At 40.9% G+C, this 13,515-nt stretch overlaps 1 long non-coding RNA gene across 2 annotated transcripts in view; it reads right to left on the bottom strand.

Annotated features, from left to right (window-relative positions):
• LOC105466154 (uncharacterized) overlaps window positions 1-13,515 on the bottom strand; it is a 108,422-nt gene that overhangs the window by 83,502 nt on the left and 11,405 nt on the right. For both annotated transcript variants that reach the window (XR_011607796.1, XR_011607795.1), the window contains exon 3: window positions 9,130-9,255. This is a non-coding gene — a long non-coding RNA (uncharacterized lncRNA). The remainder of the gene's footprint in view (window positions 1-9,129; window positions 9,256-13,515) is intronic.

Raw genomic sequence — 13,515 nt, 5'->3', positions numbered from 1 at the left:
AAGAGTCCTCCTTCTGTGGGGTTAAGGCGGAATTCAGAGAAGTTATTCGTTTTTCCGCTATTGAGTAACCATTTTACTATCTGTATGTATCCCATAACATCATGTCATTGTAAACCTTGAATATACACAATAAAATTCATTGTTTTTTTAAAAAAAATACAAATTCAACTCTCACAGTGTGGAGGCCAGAGATCCCAAATCAAGGTGTCAGCAGGCTGCACTCCCTCTGAAGGCACTAGGGGAGAACCCTTCCTTGCCTCCTCCACTGCTGCTGACTGCAGGCATTTCTTGGTTTGGGCTGCATAACTCCAATCTCTGCCAACATGTTCACATGGCTTTCTTCTCTATGTATCTAATCTCCTTCTGGCTTTCTCTTACATAAGGGCATCTGTTATTGAATTTAACTCCCACTGGGATTATTCAGGATGATCTCACCTCAAGATTCTTAATTACATATGCAAAGAACATTTTTACAAATAAGGTCATATTCACAGGTTTCAAGGGTTAGGACATCTGGAAGTCACTCTACAATTCACTACGCTGGTATTACCTGAAGTTCTTTCATTATATTTTTGCTTCCCCAGGCCATGATTAAATAGTGGGAAAAAAAAAAAAAAAAACAGGCCAGGCGCGGTTGCTGACACCTGTAATCCCAGCACTTTGGGAGGCTGAGGTGGGCAGATTATCTGAGGTTGGGAGTTCAAGACCAGCCCGACCAACATGGAGAAATCCTGTCTCTACTAAAAATACAAAATTAGCTAGGCATGGTGCCACATGCCTGTAATCCCAGCTACTCAGGAAGGCTGAGGCGGGAGAATCACTTGAACCCAGGAGGCGGAGGTTGTGGTGAATTGAGATTGTACCTCTGCACTCCAGCCTGGGCAACAAGAGTGAAACTCGGTCTCTAAATAAATAAATAAATAAATACCATCAGCAGACTCTTTCCCCCTCTTTTCTATTCTTCCCCGTAACAAGAATATGATAGTAGCTAACATTTCTTGTCCTCTTTCCATGTATAGGCCACACTATAAGCATTTTTATGTTTTCTACATAATGATTAAATTTAATCTTCACAAAAATCCCATGAGGTAAGCACCACCTTTATCCCCATTTTATAGATGAGAAAATATGCAGAGGAATGTTAAGAAAACTTGCCATGTGTCCCCCAGTTGATAAGCAAATTAAACCCAGGGAACTTGCACCTTTTTTGACAACTTTATTGAGATATAATTCATATACCATATAATTCAACCATTTTAAACATACAATTCTATGGTCTTAGTGTATGTATATATAAATATATATTTTGTTTTGTTTTTTGAGACAGAGTCTCACTCTGTCTCCCAAGGCTGGAGTGCAGTGGCACGATCTCAGCTCACTGCAACCTCCGCCTCCTGGGTTCAAGCGATTCTCATGCCTCAGCCTCCCAAGTAGCTGGGATTACAGGCTTGAGCCACCATGCCTGGCTAATTTTTTGTATTTTTAATAGAGATGGGGTTTCACCATGTTGGCCAGGCTGGTCTTGAACCCCTGACCTTGGGTGATCCGCCCACCTTGGCCTCCCAAAGTGCTGGGATTACAAGCATGAGCCACCGCACCCAGCCTTGGTCTTAGTATATTCATAGAGTTTTGTAACCATCACTACAATCAGTTTTAGGATATTTTCATCACCCCAAAAAGAAAGACCTTATCCCGTAGCTGTCATCTCCCAATTCCCCATTCCTTAGGGCCCGGGAACGGCTAATCAACTTTCTGTCTCTATAGATTAGCCTATTCTGAACATTTCATATAAACGAAATCATATTATAAGGCCTTTTGTGACTGGCTTCTTTCCCTTAGCATGAGGTTTTCAAGGATCATTCATGCTGCAGCATACATCCGTACTTCATTCCCTTTCATGGCCAAATAGTATTCCATTATATGGATATACCACATTGTGTGTATCCATTCATCAGGAGATGGACATTTCAATTATTTCCACTTTTTGGCAGCCTGCACTTTTAACTTCTATGCTCCAGGTATTTCCCTAATCTCAAGTAATTCTCTCCCCAGAAAGATCCATCACCATGAGCCAAGAAGATAAAATTACTCTAGAGAAAAAGTTTCAGGGAGATATTTAATGACTCAGAGCTTTCATCTAGAATAAACGGGAAATAAGTTGTGAAGAATAATTCTCTTGTTTTGCAACCCTTCGTTATGTCTTCACAATCTCACCTGTACTTTTAACTCATCCTTGCACTTACCTGATTGTCATGAATGCCACAAACCTTTATTATTAAGGGAAAACTGTGTATCAGGAATTATGGGACACAGAGATCCTAACTGACTTCCTCAAGTCCCACAGCTCCTCAGGAACTAGTCAAGGAATCCAAATCCCCTACCCTTAGGATCATTGCTTTTTCCTTTGCACCAGAGGGTCTTCATTACCTGTCTGAATCCTCAACACTGCAACATTTATCTATCCAAGAGAATGCCTGAACCAACACATTTCTTTAGACTTTTCAGTATAGACAAGTTTAACATATGTAAAAGTAGAGAGAATAACGTAATGAGCCCCCATGTTCCTTTCAGTCTGCTTCAAGACAATTATCAACTTATGAGCTACCTTGCTTTATCCGAACCCTTCCTACTTCTCCAGCAGTGTGGTGGTAAATGCATAACCATCAGCTCTCCCTGGAGAAATCCCTGATTTGTAGTGTTTGTGGATTTCTGTGACTGACTTCAAGTTACCAACATGATAGTGCCAACTAAAGGTTGGAAAGAGATGTGCAGAAGCACAATTAGATAGTAGTTTCACCATATAGATAGAATCAATGCAATAATTTCAAGAGCACAGATTATAGCAATTGTAGTAAAATAACTAGCAAGTGGTAAGTTTTGAGTATTTATTACCTTTTTAAAATTTTTTAAGTGTAAGTCCATCGAATTTAATTTTTAATAGTGACTCTCTACCACCAGCTCACAAAATTCCTTAAATTCTGACAATCAGTTCTTTCCAACAAGTACAAGCTGGCTCTACCTCACCGCTGCACTCTTCCATCCCCACAGATTACTTTTTTTAAAATTCCAGACATTACATTACTTATCCATAAATATTTTAGTGCATATCTCTAAAAGATAAAAACAGAACCACAATATTATTATCACCTGTAAAAACTTCAGGCTGGGTGTGGTGGCTCACGCCTGTAATTCCAGCACTTTGGGAGGCCAAGACAGGAGGATCCCATGAGCCCAGGAACTTGAGACCAGCCTGGGCAACATAGGGAGACCATGTATCTATATAAAAACTAAAAATCAGCTAGGTGTGGTGGCACATGCCTGTAGTCCCAATGACTTGAGAGGCTGAAGCAAGAGGATTGTTCGGGCCCAGGAGACCAAGGCTGTAGTGAGCCATGATCAGGCCACTGTTCTCCAGTCTGGGTGACAAAGAGAGACTCTATCTAAAATAGTAATAATAATAATGATTCCTTAATAGTCCCTCATTGTTCCCTAACTGGCATGTAAATTTTAATAGTTTGTTTAATTTAGGATGTAAATAAGGTTCCTAAACAATTCATTGATTCATATGGCCCAGAACGCCATTTTAATCTATAGTTTCTCTCCCTCTCTCTCATTCTCCCTCTCTCTTTTTCCATGCAAGTTGTTTGTTTACTTGTTGAAGAAATGAGAGAGTCGTTGCCCTTTCAGTTTTCTTTATTGGCAAAAGCTCTAACCTGGTAATAGAACTGGATGTCCATAAAGTACAAAGCATCTGCTCTGGGAATTCCACTCCTGTGGTCCCTTGTGGCTTAGCTCTTTAGGGTGGGCATCTGCTGCTCATGACCAATAGAGTCCTGGTCATGAAATTCCTAACCCTATAACATGAAAATGGGGTTTTTAAAACATACTGAAATCAAAACAAACAAGCATGTATTTGGATAGTCAAAACACGGGGAACAGCACTCCAGCTCCCACCACCCGATGGGGAAAGAAATACCCAGCACCACATTCACAAGCCCGCTACCGCCAGCTTTCAAAAACAGCAAGCCCGAGTCACCTTTTGTCACATTCCAGCAACAAGCAGCAGAAGCAGGGTTGTAAGGCAAAGAGAGGGCTGACTAGTTTGAGGAAGAGTTGGCAGGTAATACTAGAAAGCTTGTCTCTCTGAGAGCTCATTAAAAAACATCAACCTTGAAACTTCAGTTTTCTCCTTTCCCAAGGAGTTCTGTGTGGGCTGCTGGGGTTTCAGCACCAGTTGTCACTGCAAATGTCGTTTGGCAGGGGCAAGAAGCCCAGGAATCTCTGACATGCTTCTGAAGGGTTTCAGAGATGAATCAGCGCTTCTGCATTTTTCTTCTTATTTTTTTCCTTCCCAAATATAGTGCTGGGAATGAAAACCTCGCTCATCCTATTTCCCAAACTTGGCAGTTATGACAGTTTTATTGCAGTGCTTTATTAAAGCGTAGCCATAGATTTACATAATTAAACCCAGGTCTGCTTTTCTCTCCCCTGCATCTACATCTGTCACTCACTGCAGTGTGGCATGGTAATTCCATCTCCTCTGCGCAAGTGAGAACTTGGAGGCTTGGGGTGGTGTCACCCCCTGGTACCAAGGAATATTCTCTGATGGAAACAGAGATGATGAGTTTTGACCATGAGTAGAGATAAATAATTTCCTGCCTTTCAGCAGGAAGCTATTGGCCTTTTTCATTGCCTCTTAGAGCTCAAAGGGCCCTTGAAAATCATCTCGCATAGATGGTGCAATCTGGTAATTTGGGCCTGATTTGGCCCGCATATTTTTTAATTTGGCCCTTGTAATGTGTGTGTTTGCTTTTCATTTGAATTGGTTATCGATACTTAAAATTGGGAACCTCATATAAAAAGCCAAATTTAGGGCTTTTCTTGAAAAACTTGTTAGTGTTGTCCATGTGGGGGCCTTCATTTACTGCACACCAGGCATCTCTGAACTGACCAGCAGCTGCCCCCTTCAGGTAGGGCAGGGATCTGCAATTACTCACAGTTCTTCCCACTCCCCTAGCTCTGCATCCACCTGCAGTTCACATGTATCTGACCCTGTGAAAATTTGAGTTCGTAAACTCCTTCACATTACAGGTGAAGAAGAGAAACTGCACACAGGTTCCTAAGTAGTTAATGACAGATCCCAGGTTTCCTGACTCCAAACAGTATGAACAACCATTTCTTTGCTGGAGGTGTCTGAAGACCTGAATTCTGACTCCAGCTCCATCGCCTGTTGGCTGTGGCATCTAAGCTCAAGATTGAACCTCACTGGCACACACATTTCCTCATCTGTAAAACGGAGCTGATGGTAGCATGTTGTCCACCTCACTGGGCTTATGAGGACTAATGTGTTTATGGAAAAGTGGAGAAAAGTCAAAAACCCTATATAATCTTATGCTTAGTATTATTAGTATTCTCATGATAACATTTTCATTTGCAATTTCCAGCTCACAAATGTCTACATTATTCCAAAATATTATTTATTAAGTACACCCCTCAAATCAACTCAATGAGTCCTTACTTAGCATCTACTACGTGTCCAGGCTTATACATAGATGTGCAGAACTATATGGGGAGATGAGATTGTAAGAACACAGTATAAATGAAATGACAGACAAAATATGTGGCATATAATACATAATACAAATAATAAGTCTATATGTTGCTTAAATAACGTAAGATGGCTCCCAGAATTACATTTCCACTTTCAAAATGCTGCACAATCCTCCCAGAAGCCTGAGATAAGAACCTTTGCATTCCCTGTTCTACAGTGTAGCAGCAGCAGCATAAGCACTACCAATTATTGGATACCCATAAATGCACCAAGCACTGATCAGAGCACTTTACATGAATTATCCCCATTTCATTCCTCACCAACTCTATGGGGTAGGTGCTTTTTGATTCTGCTTTTCCAGTTGAGGAAAGTGAAACACAGAGGTCAAGTGACTTGCCCAAGGTCACGCAGTAAACAGTGGAGCCAGTAATCTGAGCCATGCTCTCTTACACACACCAGTGTGCTACTTCTCTCACTCCCACTCTAAGTCAAGCTCTGTAAGACTTCCTTTAATCCTCCACACACATTCTCTGCCCCAACCCAACTCCAAGTCTCTTAAGTTCATTTCCTTGACATTTTTTAACCCCACCAGCCCTCTCCTTTCCTCTACGGGCTTCTGCCTCTCCATCTCCTGTCACAGTCAAGCAAGTCCAGTCAGGAATATTTTCCGTCCTGCCTAGACCAAATTGTAATCATCACAAAGATGATTGTTTACTCATTGCCCTCATCACACTAATGCTTATTAAGCTCACATTACTGCTGAAAGGGAGTGTGACTTGATCTTCAGTGAGTCATTAAGTGCAACCAACACTCATCAAAGGGATTGTAAATTGATGGCTGTGATAATCCTCCTAATTACCAGTTTCTTTTTGATGACCTCCTTGTTATCAGAAAGTATGTTGCGTAGTTATAGAACCTTAATAGTCCCTGCGTTGGCAAGCCAGCCTTCTGGAGAGAGAGCCCAAAATGCACTGTGGATATGCATTTCATGAATATGCGGGTGGGGTTACATGCACACAGATAGTGATTTAAAGTCTGCCTTGGTTATGGTTCCATAAACTACAACAAGATGCTACAAAAGAAAAGCAGGTGGAAAAAGAAAGAAAAGCAAACAAAGGATCACAAACTGGGACCAGGAATAAAGTTAAAACTGCATAAATACAGACACTACCATTGGCCACAGATTTGCCTCTTATGTTTTCAAGAGACCACTGTGAAAGGAATAACTTGGCCATTTGTTTGTCTAAAGGGTCTCTAATAAAAGTATCTAAAGTGGTTGGTAAAAGAAGCACAATTAATATTAACAAGACCACAAGGGAATTTCACCTGCTGAGTCCTTATAAGAGAGACTTTATAGAATGTAAACAAGCAATGACCTCAATAATACCCTTACAAGACTCACAAGGATAAGAGTCGTCTGTCTTTCACCTACCTTCATTGTAGATGATGGTAACACAGCCATGCACAATTCAGAAAAAGTAATTCTTGGGGTAGGAGGAGGAGGGGTGAAGGTGCACAAAAGGTTAAATCTGCATATATTAACATATGTCAATACGTATTATACACGTGTTAATATGTAATTTTTTTTAGTTCTTACCAAAATGCACCAATTAAAAGTGTATCTATTATACTACCTGCAAGTATAGTGAAAATACTAGCCAGCAACTAAGATTCCTACAACTGGTAAGTATAATCATAACTGAGTCTGCCTCCTAACCATGCCTCTCTTAAAACCACGGTCAATCTAAAAACATTACTAGTTCCAATGTGTATGCCTCTGCCTCTTATTTCCCCAGAGCTCACGGTTTTCCCTACAAGCAGACAGTCTGTGATTAAATACTTGGGCTCAGGAACCAAGTGGCTTGGGTTTCAATCCCTACTTCCTTCATGACTTTGAGTGGGATATTTGACCTTTTTATGCTCTCGTTTTTTGTAAACTGGAGGTTCCTAATAGTCTGTACTTCATAAGGTTATTGCAAAGATTAAATATTAATAGATGTAAAACCCATGAACAGTACCTGGTACACAATAAGCACTCACAATAAATATTGCCATTGTTGTTGTTGCTATCATTATTCCATGAAACTTAGTCTTAGATTTTGTGTGCTGCCTTCTCACTAAACAATAGCCATTGATTAGGAAGATCATGGGTCTCTGGGGGCTTTCCTCCAGCAAGAGCTTGATAACACAATCAGTAATCTCTAGTTATTCTATGATTTGCCTCCCAATTAGATCGGAAGTTCTATAGCATCATAGATATCACATAGTCCAACCTTCTCATTTTACATTTGCTGGAGAAAACAGACTGTCAGTACAACTAAGTAACGTCTCCAAGGTTAAACAGCCAGCGACTGGCAAACCAGATCAAGAAATAAAACCAGCTGGGCACAATGGCTCCTGCCTGTAATCTTACGTACATTGGGAAGTCGATGCAGGAGCATGGCTTGAAGCCAGGAGTTCAAGACCAGCCTGGGCAACATAATGAGAGTCCATCCCTACAAAAAAAAGTACTGAAATTAGCTGGGTGCAGTGGCATGCACCTGTAGTCCAAGCTACTTGGGAGGCTGTGGTGGGAGGATCACTTGAGCCAAGGAGTTGGAGGCTGCAGTGAGCTCTGATGGTGCCACTGCACTCCAGCCTAGATGACAGAATGAGACCTTGTCTCTATAAAAAATTAAAATTAAAAATTGAAATTAAAAAAAAGAAGTAAAATCACTTGACTTCCAGTCTAGTCCTTTTGGCATTAGAGCATCTGTCTTCCCACCAAATCCATGACACACAGCAGCCTCTTTTACTTTCTTATCTATTTCTTAGTATAATGATGATTCTCAAATGTTCCTCACCTGCCCAGACCCTTCTCCAGTGCCACCCAGCCATCCACCTACCTAACATTGTCACCTGGTCATCTCACAGGCATTTCAAATTCTACTTGTTCTGATGAAACTCATCTTATTCTCTAATACAGAAACTCCCCTGCATTTTCTCTCCCTACTGTCCACACAATAATACATGCAGAAAAATCAAATTTGTGCCTGATTCCTCCCTCTCTCTTATCCCGTACACCCAGACTCTGCAAGTGTTGCTTACAATGCCTACAAATTATTTCCCAAATGTATCCTTTCCTAATAATCCCGAAATCACTGACTTAATTTGGTTTAAACTTTTCTGCAGCCATTCGACTTGTTCTTCTTAAGAAATTAGAAGCTCTCAAGAAAAGCAGAAAGTAAATAGTACTTACTGAGCCCTTATTGCATGCCCAGACACTGTGTTAGGAGTTTATATGTGCTGTAATCACGACTCACATGGTATCCTAATTTTACAGATGAGGAAACTGAAGCTCGTTCAAACTGTTTATAAATGCTGGAATGACATTTGAAAACCAACAAGAGCTATTGTAACAGCCTAAAACTATTGTTATCAGAGCCTATTACAACTCTAAGCCCAAGAGAAAGAGGAGGGAGTAGTTACCAGTACCCAGAAGAGAAAGAAAAGGCCTTCCATCAGGAGCTGTGGCATTTAGTAGAGGCATGTAGCCAACCACAACGAATAGGTAAGGAGAGAACTGGAATAATAACTACCTTGATTCCCTCTGCTTCCATCAGCCAAATCCACCTGGAACCTGAATGGCAAGACAGCTCATCAGTGAAATCCATGAGTCAGCCTCTGCAGTCCCAGAACAGGGCATCGAAGAGAGAAGGGTAGATCTAGAGAGGCAAACAGAAGAAATCCAGCAGCACATACAACTCGTAAATGATGGAGCCAGGATTTAAACTTAAATCTCGGTGGTTCTGCATTCCTTCCTACAAGTCTATGAATTTATAATATTGTGAGGTTTCTATGGGCAGAGAATATTTCTGTCATATAGGAAGCATTCAGTAATTATTTACTGAACTGAATTGAAACCAGACAGAATCTAATTTCATGGCCCAAGTGAGCAGGGCCTCTCCTTGGAAGCTTTGTAAACTGAGTTATATATGTTTAAGTGTTTACTTATCTCCCTTTCTTAAATCACTCTACCTTACACTGGAGCAAACCTTTCTATAAAGGGCCAGATAGTAAATATGTTCAACTTTGCAGGCTATATAGCCTCTTGTCACTACTACACCACCCTGCCGTCACAGAGTGAAGGCAACTGTTGACAATACGTAAAAAAATAGGCATGGCTGTGTACCAATAAAACTTTACTTATAGAATGTGAAATTTGAATTTCACACAATTTTCATGTGTCACAAATATTCTTCTTTAGAATTTGTTCAACCATTTAAAACTGTAAAAAAAAAAATTCTTAACTCATAGGTTATGGAGAAACAGGCAGTAGGCCACACTTGGGACGTGGGCCAAAATATGCTAAACTCTGTCTCGGTGAGTCCACCTGAATGCTCAGGAAATCCTCTGGGGCACATCATCACACATGTAAGGCCCTTCCTGACTACCATACCTGTTTAAAAACTCATCTGACCTGTGCCTCATCTCCTCCAAGTCTTGCCAACTAACCATGCTCATCTGAAGAAGCAGTCCAGAGTGAGGGCTCACCTTGTGATTACGAGGTACTCTCTGCTCAGTGAAAACCATTGTGGTAGCTGCCATTTATTGAGCTCTTAAAATGTGCCAGTGACTGCATTAAGCACTTTACATGGATGATCCTATTTAAACCTCACAACAACTCAAATCAAATTCCAAACAGCAGCAGCATAAATTAAAGCAAGCCAGAGATAATGGTGGGGATATTGGCAAGTGAGAGCATAATGCTCTGTCTGAAAGGAACTTCACTGCCAAAAACCAAAAAAGGCACTGAAGTGAATATAGAGGCATATGACTGAAGGACTGAGATGTTCTTGCTGAGGTCATTCAACCATGAAATAAGGGAATTTCTGCCTAAAAAGGAGGGTATCCTTATTTCCCAGGGTAGATGGACATTCAACTGCCCTTATCAATAAGTGGGAATAGCAGTGGGATTTAGAGGCTTAAAAGTCTCATTCCCAATGTGCCATGTAAAAGTATAATCCTTGCCTTTCCAACACTTCCAAAAAGCATTAGCTCTAGAAAGACAATGAGAGTGGAAAGAGCATAGATTCTGGTAATCCTACAATCCTGACTCTAGGATTTAGACATGGGGTGATCTCAGATAAATTAGTCTTTGGGTCTCAATATAACATCTAGCTTGCAAGATAATAGTGAAGATTAAATGAAAGCATGTATGAAAATATAAGCAAAATGCCTAACTTGTAGTAGCCATGTAAAGTGGTTCTCAGTACATGGGAGGTAGGAACAATCTCTCTTGATCTAAGCTTAGGTTCTACTGAGCCAAGCTTTCTCCTAAAGAGCAGCTCAGAGAAAGGACTCCAAATACTTCTCCCGCAGACTCGTCCTGTGAATCCAGTCCAGTTCAGGATGCCATACAAGCATCCAAAGCTGGCAGTTCACTTGCTGAGGGAGCTGGTAGAATATGGTGAGTTTCAAAGTCACTTGTACTAACCCGGTTTGGAATTTACTCAGAGTTCATACAGTTTGAAAAGCCTTCATATCCTCGGTTTGTACCTCAGAAAGAAAAACAAATTTCATTTTGAGGTTGACAAACCTCCTTCATCCATCCCAGGTTCAACCACCTAGAAATCAGAGCCTTTGGACTAGGAACTGATTGTTGTCAGCTTGTCAAGAGAAATCAAACTCAAAGAGACTATTTCCTCACTGTCCCTGCCAACACCATCAGCCTGCATCACCCCACACACCATCACCTACCTGTTTCCCCCATTTGCTTTTACTGTGTAACAATCATTACAAACATCTCTTCCATACCACATCACCCACTGTAAGTACTTAAGAACAGGGGGGACCATGGCTTATCCTTCTTTGGTGACATCATATCACTTGATGAAACGGTGCAGGTACAAAATTGAGGGACTCAGATGCCCAAGTAAAGAGTTCAAATATCATTCTGAAGAAGACAGAAAGGCTGGTTTTGGAGTAGAAGTAATATAGCATAGTCGATGCAATATTTGGGGGAATTTTCTCTGACAGCACATACATGAAACATTGGAAAGAGGGAAAATAATAGGAGAAAAAAATTAAAATCCAACAGACCCATTAAGAGGTGATTATAATCAGTGAAGCCTGAGACAGTGAGTGTCTAAAATACAATTGTAGCAACAAACAGGGAGAGGAAAGGATGTTTTTAAAACACATTCTGAAGATGGTGAACTACAGTATCCTCCAGGGTAGGAACCACAGCTGAGTTATCTTTGTGACTCCATTTTCTCAGGACTGATATGCAGCCAACATCTGCCAATGCAGTTCTATCAGCTGTTAAAACACTGAAACGCTTCCATATTTGTGAATATTGAAAGCACCCCTTTCCTGAACCATGACCCACCCAAACCCATGCCTGCCCCACCACCTTAGCCCTCCTGGAACTCCCTGAAACAATGCCTCTTCTAAATCCAAGAACTGAAGAGTTTACACCTGGCACAAGGGAAGGCTTTGAGGATTTTGCTCCTATGCTAAAGCTGATATAATTTCTGATTGGACAGTCTCCTTGCTGACTGTTACATAAAATCATGTCTTTTTGTTTAGCCCAGCTCCTGGTATATATTAAGTGATGAAGGAAAGAAGGAAGTGATGGGAGAAGGGAAGAAGGAAGGAAGGGAAAGAGAGAAGGAAAAAGAAAGGAAGAGGAGGAGGAAGGGAGGGTGGGAGAGAAGGAGGAAGGGACGGTGGGAGAAGAGGAGAAAGGAAGAAAGGAACAGATTTTGATGACTGGTTGGACATGGGAACAAATGAGCAAAGAAGTCCTATATACAACTATTGTCATACAGACTTATGAGGCTGTGTGGTTATTCCTTTCCTTCAGAAAAAGGGAAGTAGAAGGAATAGCTAGTATGGGACAAAGATTGGTATGTTCTCTTAAAAATAAACTGCATTTGAGCAAAAGCTCATATGGGAGAAATAAAATTCAGGAAGGATTGGTTGGAAGCTGTGCAGTCCATTCATTCCTCTCTATACTCTAAAATCTACCTCTTGGATAGCCCAAGCCAGAGGAGAGCTGTGAATCTTATGGACATCCTTCAAGAAACTCCTTTAGGCTCTTGAGGTCCAGTGATTGTTCTATTTCTGAGAAACTGGATGACTTTTATTGTATGGACAATGAACTGTGTAACTAATCTTTGTTAGTCTTGTAAAGCCAAATCTGTGGTTCTCCTGCAGCATGTGTACCTCTGGGGAATCCACTCTATGGCCCTATTCTTGTTTTTCTTATTTTTCCCCACCCATCTCTAATTTGTGTTATCTTGTCATATGACATGTAAGCTCACTTAAACTGCTTTTGAACAAAGAGGGGACTAACGTAACTCATACTAAATTTGAACTAAAGATGGGATATTCCAAATGAAAATATCCAGTTGATCCAAATGTCCAAAATCAGTACATTGGGTTTCAGTGTGTGGAAGGCACTGTGAGAGCTGCATAGACGTGGAGGACATGACCTCACAGAGCTCAGTCTTTGGAGACAATGAAAATAAGCATACATCAGAAAAGACGGCACAATCTGTCAAGTAGGACTTGATTAACTGCAGAATGAATATCACTTGTGAGTACTTGAATGAGAGGGTGAAATCCATTTAGTCATCCCTTGTGTCCTACGTGCTGAAAATGTCCCTTGGTGCTGCTATACAGTACAAGGATGGGGCTTCTGAGCCTTGGAATTTCATTTTATTTGGTATGTGAGCACCACTATGGTTGGATTTTCTCCAAACCTGCAGATACACATCACCCTTGTTATTTTGGGTGCTTTGCTTTGTTTTGTGGGGATACCCTCACTGATTTGATGACCTGGCTGCTCACTCTCAAAGCACGGGCAAGAGAATGGAAAGGCAAAGGAAACCCAAAGAGTGAGCCCAGAGAAAAGATAGAAATGAATTTATTAACAAAACATACCAACTATCTAAAGCAGTCATATGCCATCAACACAA

This window comes from Macaca nemestrina, chromosome 9 (assembly GCF_043159975.1).
Source record: "Macaca nemestrina isolate mMacNem1 chromosome 9, mMacNem.hap1, whole genome shotgun sequence".
NCBI lineage: Eukaryota > Metazoa > Chordata > Mammalia > Primates > Cercopithecidae > Macaca > Macaca nemestrina.
Note: the sequence above shows the minus strand (reverse complement) of the source record. Positions and strands in the feature narration are given on the sequence as shown.